The following is a 13,643-nucleotide window of genomic DNA, read 5'->3' on the forward strand; positions in this document are numbered from 1 at the left end:
AGGCGTCTATAAACGTTAAAATCTCTATTTATTTTAAAGTACGTAAGACATTTACACAACTTTTAAACCATTCTGCTCGCGTTTCCTTCGTCTGCCCACCACTAAATTGACACCCCTGGAAAGGAAATTTAATTCTAAACACAATTCAAGAATAAAATTCCGAAAAATATTTCGGGAAAATATTTTTATAGACGCTTAATTGAAGGCGTCTATAAACGTTAAAATCTGTATTTATTTTTAAATACGTAAGACATTTACCCAATTTTTAAACCATTCTGCTCGCGTTTCCTTTGTCTGCCCCACCACGAGCTTGCCACCCCTGGAAAGGAAATTTAATTCTGAACACGATTCAAAAATAAAATTCGGAAAAACATTTCGGAAAAATATTTTTATAGACGCCTAATTAAAGGCATCCATAAACGTTAAAATCTCTATTTATTTTTAGATACGTAAGACATTTACCTAATTTTTAAACCATTCTGCTCGCGTTTCCTTCGTCTGCCCCACCACGAAATTGCCACCCCTGGAAAGGAAATTTAACTCTGAACACAATTCAAAAATAAACTTCCGAAAAATATTTCGGGAAAATATTTTTATAGACGCTTAATTGAAGGCGTCTATAAACGTTAAAATCTCTATTTATTTTTAAATACGTAAGACATTTACCCCATTTTTAAACCATTCTGCTCGCGTTTCCTTTGTCTGCCCCACCACGAGCTTGCCACCCCTGGAAAGGAAATTTAATTCTGAACACGATTCAAAAATAAAATTCCGAAAAATATTTCGGGAAATATTTTTATAGACGCTTAATTGAAGGCGTCTATAAACGTTAAAATCTGTATTTATTTTTAAATACGTTTGATATTTACCCAATTTTTAAACCATTCTGCTCGCGTTTCCTTTGTCTGCCCCACCACGAAACTAACACCCCTGGAAAGGAAGTTTAATTCTGAACTGATTCTAAGTTGAAGCTCTGAAACGGGAAAGATGGGCAAAATCATTATAATTGTAGCTGTTGCTCGAGAATGTTGGGATTTTGCCAGGGGGGGCGTAAAGTCAATAAAATTTTTCAAAACGGCCATTATAGAAAACGAGGACAAACTGCGACCCGACGTTCTTCTGCCTTTCTTGTGCAATGGTCATTTTCGTTTGTTACATTTTTCCATCCAAAAGGAGTTGTTACATTGCTATGATTCATTAAACAATGGCATGTCCAGTGATGTTTCAAAGTTCTTTCGTGACGGCGTAGATTGTTTATTAAATGTCTTGGTTGATTACGGGCTATGTAAGGACGATTGTGCCGTAGACACTAAACACATCTTGATGCAACCAGACAACAATACTTGTGGAGTGGCCGTTTGCATGACAGCGGATATTCTTTGCAACAACAGCAATGAAAAGCTTAACCAAAGAAATTTGGATGTTGATTTTTTCACAACCTATCGACATTGAATGATATATTACATCGTTACAAACGCTATCAAAGCTCATCCTGATTTAATGATTCTATCTGGAACTCCTAATAGCAATCTTCCTCCTGGCTTAGTAAATGTAGGTAACTCCTGTTGGTTGAACGTTGCATTGCAAGCGCTTAAATTTGTAATTATAACATGTGATGTGCCAATATCGTGGCTGGAAAACGACAAAGGTATTGCAAAATTAGACAGAAATTTATTTCTTATAATGCATAATCTTATTGTTAACAGAAACGTAGAAGAAAAATTACTTAAAAACACGTTGAATGATATAAGAAGTAAATTTCCACTGGATTTGCAACATGACCCTGCCGAATTTTTTAGCAAATCGTCATTGCCATTGTTATTAGAGCGGTCTGATATAACATTGGCACTGGAATACGTCACGTATCACCAGTGTATTGAATGCGGTTCAAAAAGTGAGCTTCATAGAAATAACGAAAAAGTATTATTTCTACCAATGTACCACTGGATTTCAGAAAATAATCTTTTATCCTTATATCTAAAGAACTTGCTCGTTGACAACGAAATATCACCATGTTGTAAATGTACAAGTGTGAACTGCACTACGAGTAAACAAATATTTAGTTTCCCCAAAGTTTTGGTTCTGTCTTTAGGTAGAAATACTGGTGTAATCAAATCCAAAAGATGTGTCACAGCAGATGAAACTTTTACTCTTGAGGATGCAAATGGCGTTGAATGTACTTACAAATTCGTAAGTGCCATTGCACATTTTGGTGAAGGGAAGGAAAACGGCCATTACATTTGTTATTGTCTAGAAGGAGCCAATGTAGTTTGGGAATTTAATGACAAAAAAGTTCGATGTATTTCGTTCTGCGAAATGACAAAGGTAATACAGGACCGCGGATACTTGTTTTTCTACGTAAAAGCTAAAGACTGAATATAGCAAAAGAATCCGCAGCATCCTACTCGATTTGCTGAAAAAATGTTTAGAAGTTTATGTTGTGCTCAGAGAATACAAATTATTCTTCATTAACTGATACCTACTACATAGCCGAGTGGTGAGGTCGGCTGCATAGCCGAGTGGTGAGAACTTGGAAAGGCAATCGAAAGGGCACCGGGTTCGATACCGTTCAAGAGCATGAGACAGTGTCTTTGGCAGGACACTTAAAGGCATGCCTGAAAGTGGACACGAAGATTGGCTTCATTGCCTTCGTGTCCACTTAATCCAAATCTTCAACCACCAGGTGTAAGCCTGGATAGGACAAACAAACCTATAGTGATTTCTAAATCGAATCATTGTAGATGCATAATCTATTAAAACTTAAAAAAATTCCCATTCGAAATGTATAGCCTATAATCGCTTTCTAGATAAATTTAAGTTTTCAAATTAGGATCTCTTCAATTTACACATCATTTTGTCAAATTCTGAAAAGTTCAATATTGATAAAGCATTAACTATTTTGTACAATTTTTTTGCACTACTCAAGATGTGCTGTATAGGCAGGTGTAATACGGCTACTGGCGACAGGTCCTGCGTTAACAAAAAACCTAACGACCGCATAAGGTTGCCTCAAAGGTGCGGTGGGAAAACCTTACAACAATATAGAACTTAATAAACAAATGTAACACAAGGAATTTATTTTTGTACAGGTCTTTTCCATTATTTTCTGTAATTTCCAATTTTTCAACTATCTTTTATAAACGCTTAATTGAAGGCTTGTCAAAACGTCAAAATCCTTCTAAAAGACATTTCCCCAATTTTTAAACCATTCTGCTCGTATTTCCTTCGTCTGCCCCACCACTAAATTGACACCCTTGGAAAGGAAATGTAATTCTAAACACGATTCAAAAATAAAATTCCGAAAAATATTTCGGGAAAATATTTTTATAGACGCCTAAGTGAAGGCGTCTATAAACGTTAAAATCTCCATTTATTTTTAAATACGTAAGACATTTACCCAATTTTTAAACCATTCTGCTCGCGTTTCCTTCGTCTGCCCCACCACGAGCTTGCCACCCCTGGAAAGGAAATTTAATTCTGAACACGATTCAAAAATAAACTTCCGAAAAATATTTCGGGAAAATATTTTTATAGACGCCTAATTGAAGGCGTCTATAAACGTTAAAATCTCTATTTATTTTAAAGTACGTAAGACATTTACACAACTTTTAAACCATTCTGCTCGCGTTTCCTTCGTCTGCCCACCACTAAATTGACACCCCTGGAAAGGAAATTTAATTCTAAACACAATTCAAGAATAAAATTCCGAAAAATATTTCGGGAAAATATTTTTATAGACGCTTAATTGAAGGCGTCTATAAACGTTAAAATCTCTATTTATTTTTAAATACGTAAGACATTTACCCAATTTTTAAACCATTCTGCTCGCGTTTCCTTTGTCTGCCCCACCACGAGCTTGCCACCCCTGGAAAGGAAATTTAATTCTGAACACGATTCAAAAATAAAATTCGGAAAAACATTTCGGAAAAATATTTTTATAGACGCCTAATTAAAGGCATCCATAAACGTTAAAATCTCTATTTATTTTTAGATACGTAAGACATTTACCTAATTTTTAAACCATTCTGCTCGCGTTTCCTTCGTCTGCCCCACCACGAAATTGCCACCCCTGGAAAGGAAATTTAACTCTGAACACAATTCAAAAATAAACTTCCGAAAAATATTTCGGGAAAATATTTTTATAGACGCTTAATTGAAGGCGTCTATAAACGTTAAAATCTCTATTTATTTTTAAATACGTAAGACATTTACCCCATTTTTAAACCATTCTGCTCGCGTTTCCTTTGTCTGCCCCACCACGAGCTTGCCACCCCTGGAAAGGAAATTTAATTCTGAACACGATTCAAAAATAAAATTCCGAAAAATATTTCGGGAAATATTTTTATAGACGCTTAATTGAAGGCGTCTATAAACGTTAAAATCTGTATTTATTTTTAAATACGTTTGATATTTACCCAATTTTTAAACCATTCTGCTCGCGTTTCCTTTGTCTGCCCCACCACGAAACTAACACCCCTGGAAAGGAAATTTAATTCTGAACTGATTCTAAGTTGAAGCTCTGAAACGGGAAAGATGGGCAAAATCATTATAATTGTAGCTGTTGCTCGAGAATGTTGGGATTTTGCCAGGGGGGGCGTAAAGTCAATAAAATTTTTCAAAACGGCCATTATAGAAAACGAGGACAAACTGCGACCCGACGTTCTTCTGCCTTTCTTGTGCAATGGTCATTTTCGTTTGTTACATTTTTCCATCCAAAAGGAGTTGTTACATTGCTATGATTCATTAAACAATGGCATGTCCAGTGATGTTTCAAAGTTCTTTCGTGACGGCGTAGATTGTTTATTAAATGTCTTGGTTGATTACGGGCTATGTAAGGACGATTGTGCCGTAGACACTAAACACATCTTGATGCAACCAGACAACAATACTTGTGGAGTGGCCGTTTGCATGACAGCGGATATTCTTTGCAACAACAGCAATGAAAAGCTTAACCAAAGAAATTTGGATGTTGATTTTTTCACAACCTATCGACATTGAATGATATATTACATCGTTACAAACGCTATCAAAGCTCATCCTGATTTAATGATTCTATCTGGAACTCCTAATAGCAATCTTCCTCCTGGCTTAGTAAATGTAGGTAACTCCTGTTGGTTGAACGTTGCATTGCAAGCGCTTAAATTTGTAATTATAACATGTGATGTGCCAATATCGTGGCTGGAAAACGACAAAGGTATTGCAAAATTAGACAGAAATTTATTTCTTATAATGCATAATCTTATTGTTAACAGAAACGTAGAAGAAAAATTACTTAAAAACACGTTGAATGATATAAGAAGTAAATTTCCACTGGATTTGCAACATGACCCTGCCGAATTTTTTAGCAAATCGTCATTGCCATTGTTATTAGAGCGGTCTGATATAACATTGGCACTGGAATACGTCACGTATCACCAGTGTATTGAATGCGGTTCAAAAAGTGAGCTTCATAGAAATAACGAAAAAGTATTATTTCTACCAATGTACCACTGGATTTCAGAAAATAATCTTTTATCCTTATATCTAAAGAACTTGCTCGTTGACAACGAAATGTCACCATGTTGTGAATGTACAAGTGTGAACTGCACTACGAGTAAACAAATATTTAGTTTCCCCAAAGTTTTGGTTCTGTCTTTAGGTAGAAATACTGGTGTAATCAAATCCAAAAGATGTGTCACAGCAGATGAAACTTTTACTCTTGAGGATGCAAATGGCGTTGAATGTACTTACAAATTCGTAAGTGCCATTGCACATTTTGGTGAAGGGAAGGAAAACGGCCATTACATTTGTTATTGTCTAGAAGGAGCCAATGTAGTTTGGGAATTTAATGACAAAAAAGTTCGATGTATTTCGTTCTGCGAAATGACAAAGGTAATACAGGACCGCGGATACTTGTTTTTCTACGTAAAAGCTAAAGACTGAATATAGCAAAAGAATCCGCAGCATCCTACTCGATTTGCTGAAAAAATGTTTAGAAGTTTATGTTGTGCTCAGAGAATACAAATTATTCTTCATTAACTGATACCTACTACATAGCCGAGTGGTGAGGTCGGCTGCATAGCCGAGTGGTGAGAACTTGGAAAGGCAATCGAAAGGGCACCGGGTTCGATACCGTTCAAGAGCATGAGACAGTGTCTTTGGCAGGACACTTAAAGGCATGCCTGAAAGTGGACACGAAGATTGGCTTCATTGCCTTCGTGTCCACTTAATCCAAATCTTCAACCACCAGGTGTAAGCCTGGATAGGACAAACAAACCTATAGTGATTTCTAAATCGAATCATTGTAGATGCATAATCTATTAAAACTTAAAAAAATTCCCATTCGAAATGTATAGCCTATAATCGCTTTCTAGATAAATTTAAGTTTTCAAATTAGGATCTCTTCAATTTACACATCATTTTGTCAAATTCTGAAAAGTTCAATATTGATAAAGCATTAACTATTTTGTACAATTTTTTTGCACTACTCAAGATGTGCTGTATAGGCAGGTGTAATACGGCTACTGGCGACAGGTCCTGCGTTAACAAAAAACCTAACGACCGCATAAGGTTGCCTCAAAGGTGCGGTGGGAAAACCTTACAACAATATAGAACTTAATAAACAAATGTAACACAAGGAATTTATTTTTGTACAGGTCTTTTCCATTATTTTCTGTAATTTCCAATTTTTCAACTATCTTTTATAAACGCTTAATTGAAGGCTTGTCAAAACGTCAAAATCCTTCTAAAAGACATTTCCCCAATTTTTAAACCATTCTGCTCGTATTTCCTTCGTCTGCCCCACCACTAAATTGACACCCTTGGAAAGGAAATGTAATTCTAAACACGATTCAAAAATAAAATTCCGAAAAATATTTCGGGAAAATATTTTTATAGACGCCTAAGTGAAGGCGTCTATAAACGTTAAAATCTCCATTTATTTTTAAATACGTAAGACATTTACCCAATTTTTAAACCATTCTGCTCGCGTTTCCTTCGTCTGCCCCACCACGAGCTTGCCACCCCTGGAAAGGAAATTTAATTCTGAACACGATTCAAAAATAAACTTCCGAAAAATATTTCGGGAAAATATTTTTATAGACGCCTAATTGAAGGCGTCTATAAACGTTAAAATCTCTATTTATTTTAAAGTACGTAAGACATTTACACAACTTTTAAACCATTCTGCTCGCGTTTCCTTCGTCTGCCCACCACTAAATTGACACCCCTGGAAAGGAAATTTAATTCTAAACACAATTCAAGAATAAAATTCCGAAAAATATTTCGGGAAAATATTTTTATAGACGCTTAATTGAAGGCGTCTATAAACGTTAAAATCTCTATTTATTTTTAAATGCGTAAGACATTTACCCAATTTTTAAACCATTCTGCTCGCGTTTCCTTTGTCTGCCCCACCACGAGCTTGCCACCCCTGGAAAGCAAATTCAATTCTGAACACGATTCAAAAATAAAATTCGGAAAAACATTTCGGAAAAATATTTTTATAGACGCCTAATTAAAGGCATCCATAAACGTTAAAATCTCTATTTATTTTTAGATACGTAAGACATTTACCTAATTTTTAAACCATTCTGCTCGCGTTTCCTTCGTCTGCCCCACCACGAAATTGCCACCCCTGGAAAGGAAATTTAACTCTGAACACAATTCAAAAATAAACTTCCGAAAAATATTTCGGGAAAATATTTTTATAGACGCTTAATTGAAGGCGTCTATAAACGTTAAAATCTCTATTTATTTTTAAATACGTAAGACATTTACCCCATTTTTAAACCATTCTGCTCGCGTTTCCTTTGTCTGCCCCACCACGAGCTTGCCACCCCTGGAAAGGAAATTTAATTCTGAACACGATTCAAAAATAAAATTCCGAAAAATATTTCGGGAAATATTTTTATAGACGCTTAATTGAAGGCGTCTATAAACGTTAAAATCTGTATTTATTTTTAAATACGTTTGATATTTACCCAATTTTTAAACCATTCTGCTCGCGTTTCCTTTGTCTGCCCCACCACGAAACTAACACCCCTGGAAAGGAAGTTTAATTCTGAACTGATTCTAAGTTGAAGCTCTGAAACGGGAAAGATGGGCAAAATCATTATAATTGTAGCTGTTGCTCGAGAATGTTGGGATTTTGCCAGGGGGGGCGTAAAGTCAATAAAATTTTTCAAAACGGCCATTATAGAAAACGAGGACAAACTGCGACCCGACGTTCTTCTGCCTTTCTTGTGCAATGGTCATTTTCGTTTGTTACATTTTTCCATCCAAAAGGAGTTGTTACATTGCTATGATTCATTAAACAATGGCATGTCCAGTGATGTTTCAAAGTTCTTTCGTGACGGCGTAGATTGTTTATTAAATGTCTTGGTTGATTACGGGCTATGTAAGGACGATTGTGCCGTAGACACTAAACACATCTTGATGCAACCAGACAACAATACTTGTGGAGTGGCCGTTTGCATGACAGCGGATATTCTTTGCAACAACAGCAATGAAAAGCTTAACCAAAGAAATTTGGATGTTGATTTTTTCACAACCTATCGACATTGAATGATATATTACATCGTTACAAACGCTATCAAAGCTCATCCTGATTTAATGATTCTATCTGGAACTCCTAATAGCAATCTTCCTCCTGGCTTAGTAAATGTAGGTAACTCCTGTTGGTTGAACGTTGCATTGCAAGCGCTTAAATTTGTAATTATAACATGTGATGTGCCAATATCGTGGCTGGAAAACGACAAAGGTATTGCAAAATTAGACAGAAATTTATTTCTTATAATGCATAATCTTATTGTTAACAGAAACGTAGAAGAAAAATTACTTAAAAACACGTTGAATGATATAAGAAGTAAATTTCCACTGGATTTGCAACATGACCCTGCCGAATTTTTTAGCAAATCGTCATTGCCATTGTTATTAGAGCGGTCTGATATAACATTGGCACTGGAATACGTCACGTATCACCAGTGTATTGAATGCGGTTCAAAAAGTGAGCTTCATAGAAATAACGAAAAAGTATTATTTCTACCAATGTACCACTGGATTTCAGAAAATAATCTTTTATCCTTATATCTAAAGAACTTGCTCGTTGACAACGAAATATCACCATGTTGTAAATGTACAAGTGTGAACTGCACTACGAGTAAACAAATATTTAGTTTCCCCAAAGTTTTGGTTCTGTCTTTAGGTAGAAATACTGGTGTAATCAAATCCAAAAGATGTGTCACAGCAGATGAAACTTTTACTCTTGAGGATGCAAATGGCGTTGAATGTACTTACAAATTCGTAAGTGCCATTGCACATTTTGGTGAAGGGAAGGAAAACGGCCATTACATTTGTTATTGTCTAGAAGGAGCCAATGTAGTTTGGGAATTTAATGACAAAAAAGTTCGATGTATTTCGTTCTGCGAAATGACAAAGGTAATACAGGACCGCGGATACTTGTTTTTCTACGTAAAAGCTAAAGACTGAATATAGCAAAAGAATCCGCAGCATCCTACTCGATTTGCTGAAAAAATGTTTAGAAGTTTATGTTGTGCTCAGAGAATACAAATTATTCTTCATTAACTGATACCTACTACATAGCCGAGTGGTGAGGTCGGCTGCATAGCCGAGTGGTGAGAACTTGGAAAGGCAATCGAAAGGGCACCGGGTTCGATACCGTTCAAGAGCATGAGACAGTGTCTTTGGCAGGACACTTAAAGGCATGCCTGAAAGTGGACACGAAGATTGGCTTCATTGCCTTCGTGTCCACTTAATCCAAATCTTCAACCACCAGGTGTAAGCCTGGATAGGACAAACAAACCTATAGTGATTTCTAAATCGAATCATTGTAGATGCATAATCTATTAAAACTTAAAAAAATTCCCATTCGAAATGTATAGCCTATAATCGCTTTCTAGATAAATTTAAGTTTTCAAATTAGGATCTCTTCAATTTACACATCATTTTGTCAAATTCTGAAAAGTTCAATATTGATAAAGCATTAACTATTTTGTACAATTTTTTTGCACTACTCAAGATGTGCTGTATAGGCAGGTGTAATACGGCTACTGGCGACAGGTCCTGCGTTAACAAAAAACCTAACGACCGCATAAGGTTGCCTCAAAGGTGCGGTGGGAAAACCTTACAACAATATAGAACTTAATAAACAAATGTAACACAAGGAATTTATTTTTGTACAGGTCTTTTCCATTATTTTCTGTAATTTCCAATTTTTCAACTATCTTTTATAAACGCTTAATTGAAGGCTTGTCAAAACGTCAAAATCCTTCTAAAAGACATTTCCCCAATTTTTAAACCATTCTGCTCGTATTTCCTTCGTCTGCCCCACCACTAAATTGACACCCTTGGAAAGGAAATGTAATTCTAAACACGATTCAAAAATAAAATTCCGAAAAATATTTCGGGAAAATATTTTTATAGACGCCTAAGTGAAGGCGTCTATAAACGTTAAAATCTCCATTTATTTTTAAATACGTAAGACATTTACCCAATTTTTAAACCATTCTGCTCGCGTTTTCTTCGTCTGCCCCACCACGAGCTTGCCACCCCTGGAAAGGAAATTTAATTCTGAACACGATTCAAAAATAAACTTCCGAAAAATATTTCGGGAAAATATTTTTATAGACGCCTAATTGAAGGCGTCTATAAACGTTAAAATCTCTATTTATTTTAAAGTACGTAAGACATTTACACAACTTTTAAACCATTCTGCTCGCGTTTCCTTCGTCTGCCCACCACTAAATTGACACCCCTGGAAAGGAAATTTAATTCTAAACACAATTCAAGAATAAAATTCCGAAAAATATTTCGGGAAAATATTTTTATAGACGCTTAATTGAAGGCATCTATAAACGTTAAAATCTCGATTTATTTTTAAATACGTAAGACATTTACCCAATTTTTAAACCATTCTGCTCGCGTTTCCTTTGTCTGCCCCACCACGAGCTTGCCACCCCTGGAAAGCAAATTTAATTCTGAACACGATTCAAAAATAAAATTCGGAAAAACATTTCGGAAAAATATTTTTATAGACGCCTAATTAAAGGCATCCATAAACGTTAAAATCTCTATTTATTTTTAGATACGTAAGACATTTACCTAATTTTTAAACCATTCTGCTCGCGTTTCCTTCGTCTGCCCCACCACGAAATTGCCACCCCTGGAAAGGAAATTTAACTCTGAACACAATTCAAAAATAAACTTCTGAAAAATATTTCGGGAAAATATTTTTATAGACGCTTAATTGAAGGCGTCTATAAACGTTAAAATCTCTATTTATTTTTAAATACGTAAGACATTTACCCCATTTTTAAACCATTCTGCTCGCGTTTCCTTTGTCTGCCCCACCACGAGCTTGCCACCCCTGGAAAGGAAATTTAATTCTGAACACGATTCAAAAATAAAATTCCGAAAAATATTTCGGGAAATATTTTTATAGACGCTTAATTGAAGGCGTCTATAAACGTTAAAATCTGTATTTATTTTTAAATACGTTTGATATTTACCCAATTTTTAAACCATTCTGCTCGCGTTTCCTTTGTCTGCCCCACCACGAAACTAACACCCCTGGAAAGGAAATTTAATTCTGAACACGACTCAAAAATAAAATTCCGAAAAATATTTCGAGAAAGTATTTTTATAGTCGTTTTTGTGATGCTTACTTTTCTTGCCATATCACATATAGCAGTCTTAATAGATACGATTTTATGTCTTACTTTTCGCAATAGACCTTTTGCATAACAAACCAACAGAGCGTGACGTTGGAGTCGTGAACGACCAGCCGCTGTTTGCAATGCTGTGCGATAGGGTTAGTGGCGTAGTTTGCAGGCGAATAAATTGTTTAACGTTTGCTTTAGCTGTTGTTTTGTGGTCTTTACAGGCGTGTATCAGTGTTTCAGTATAATTTGCCAGAAAATAAAACTCTTTTAAGTTGTAAACTTAGGCTACAGAAGTGTAAACCTTCGACCAGTTCTTTGCTGTATTGGAAGCGATCTTGCCAGGCAAAGATAGGAAGAATTTCTTGTATTATACAGCTTCAAAAGCTAAGCATGCAAATCAAAATATTGATGCAGAACTTAATGACGAGGCTACTTTCGAAATACCTCAAAATGCTACAGGAGCACTGCATCTACATAGATTAGCGGTGGAAGATTGAATTTTTGCTGGTGTTGAAGCTTCGCCTGGGTTTGTTTTATACAGACTTAAAGCACAAGGTTTGGTATTAGTTCTGCATTCGTACTGTACTGTACATCGTATTTTTCATTCATGAATGCACCTCATGTATTTAAGGTTGATTGGTTTGAACATATTCCCTCATCGTGACGTTATCATAGCAACCATGAAGCCAGACTTCTAAAAGGACTACCCAAGCACCATGATCATCATCGACTGCACTGAAGTAGGCCTACGTCTCGAAACACTGTCCTCACTTCACCGTCAGTCGCAAACGTACTCGAACTATAAAAGTACGAACACTGCAAAGGCATTAGTCATTAGTGGGAGTTGATCCAAATGGGGGTAATATGTTTGTATTTCAGTTGTACACTGGTAATGTGAGTGACAAAGAAATATATCAGAGGAGTGGATTTTTTCACCTTTTGAAGCAGAAAATAGCTGCTAATGAACTGCACGTCATGATGCTGTTATGGCCGATAAAGGGTTTCTTATAGAAAAAGACTTAGCCTACATGGTATTGGTCTACATTTGAATATCTCACCGTTCCTAGGCAGAAGGCCTCAAATGAGTGAGGACAAAGTGTTGAATAAACGAAGTATTGCACGCCATCGCATTCATGTAGAGAGGACCATAAAAAAATTTGTCAATTTCACATCTTCGACAGGAAAATACCAGTGACTATGCTTGGTATCATCAATGAAATGTGGTTGGTTCGTTGCATATTATGTTATGCAGAATGAAAATAAAATGTTGCAAGACAAGGTGCCACTATCGTGGTCCATAATTCCCGGTCAAAATGCACACGCTTCACAATGGCGTCCTAAATTGCCTTTCCTAGTCTGTTAGCCAACACTATGATTAAAACGAACAAGAATTGAAGTGTGCCGATAATGTACAACAATTCATAAACACAAAAAATTTACTTTCACCTGCCACCGACCTCACGCTTGCTTGCAATAACAAGAAACGCCTTCATAAACCGTAGTAAACAAGCGATTCTCAACCCTCAGACTCCGCGTAACTCAAACGTCACGCTCTGGTGATTTTGAATGTGCAAAAGGTCTATTGTAGTTGCTTTATCTTTGTCAAGTCGAGTTTTTTATTTAAATTTCTGTGTTCACTGTTCATTTGGCCATGGAAAAAATATAAGATTTGCTTTGATGTGGTAACGAGAAGTGATTTTATCAGCTTCCGAGTGTTGCTACTTTCATCGCATTGTTTATCGCGCAAATTTTTACGGATTTATTTCTAAGATTTGTCCTTATTTTGAAGAACTCTATCTTAGAAAATATTACTGTCCTTATTGCTAGGAAATGTCCTTCTTTTTGATTTGAGTCCTTATTTTGTCTTATTTTCAACAATTAGTGAATAAACTTAGTGGAATGACAGCCAAATCCCTACTACAGTAAAAGTAAACCTAGACCTGAGCTGTTGTGAGATGCATATAGTACTGTATTAACAATATG

The sequence above is a fragment of the Aplidium turbinatum genome, chromosome 9 (assembly GCF_918807975.1).
Source record: "Aplidium turbinatum chromosome 9, kaAplTurb1.1, whole genome shotgun sequence".
Classification (NCBI taxonomy): Eukaryota; Metazoa; Chordata; class Ascidiacea; order Aplousobranchia; family Polyclinidae; genus Aplidium; species Aplidium turbinatum.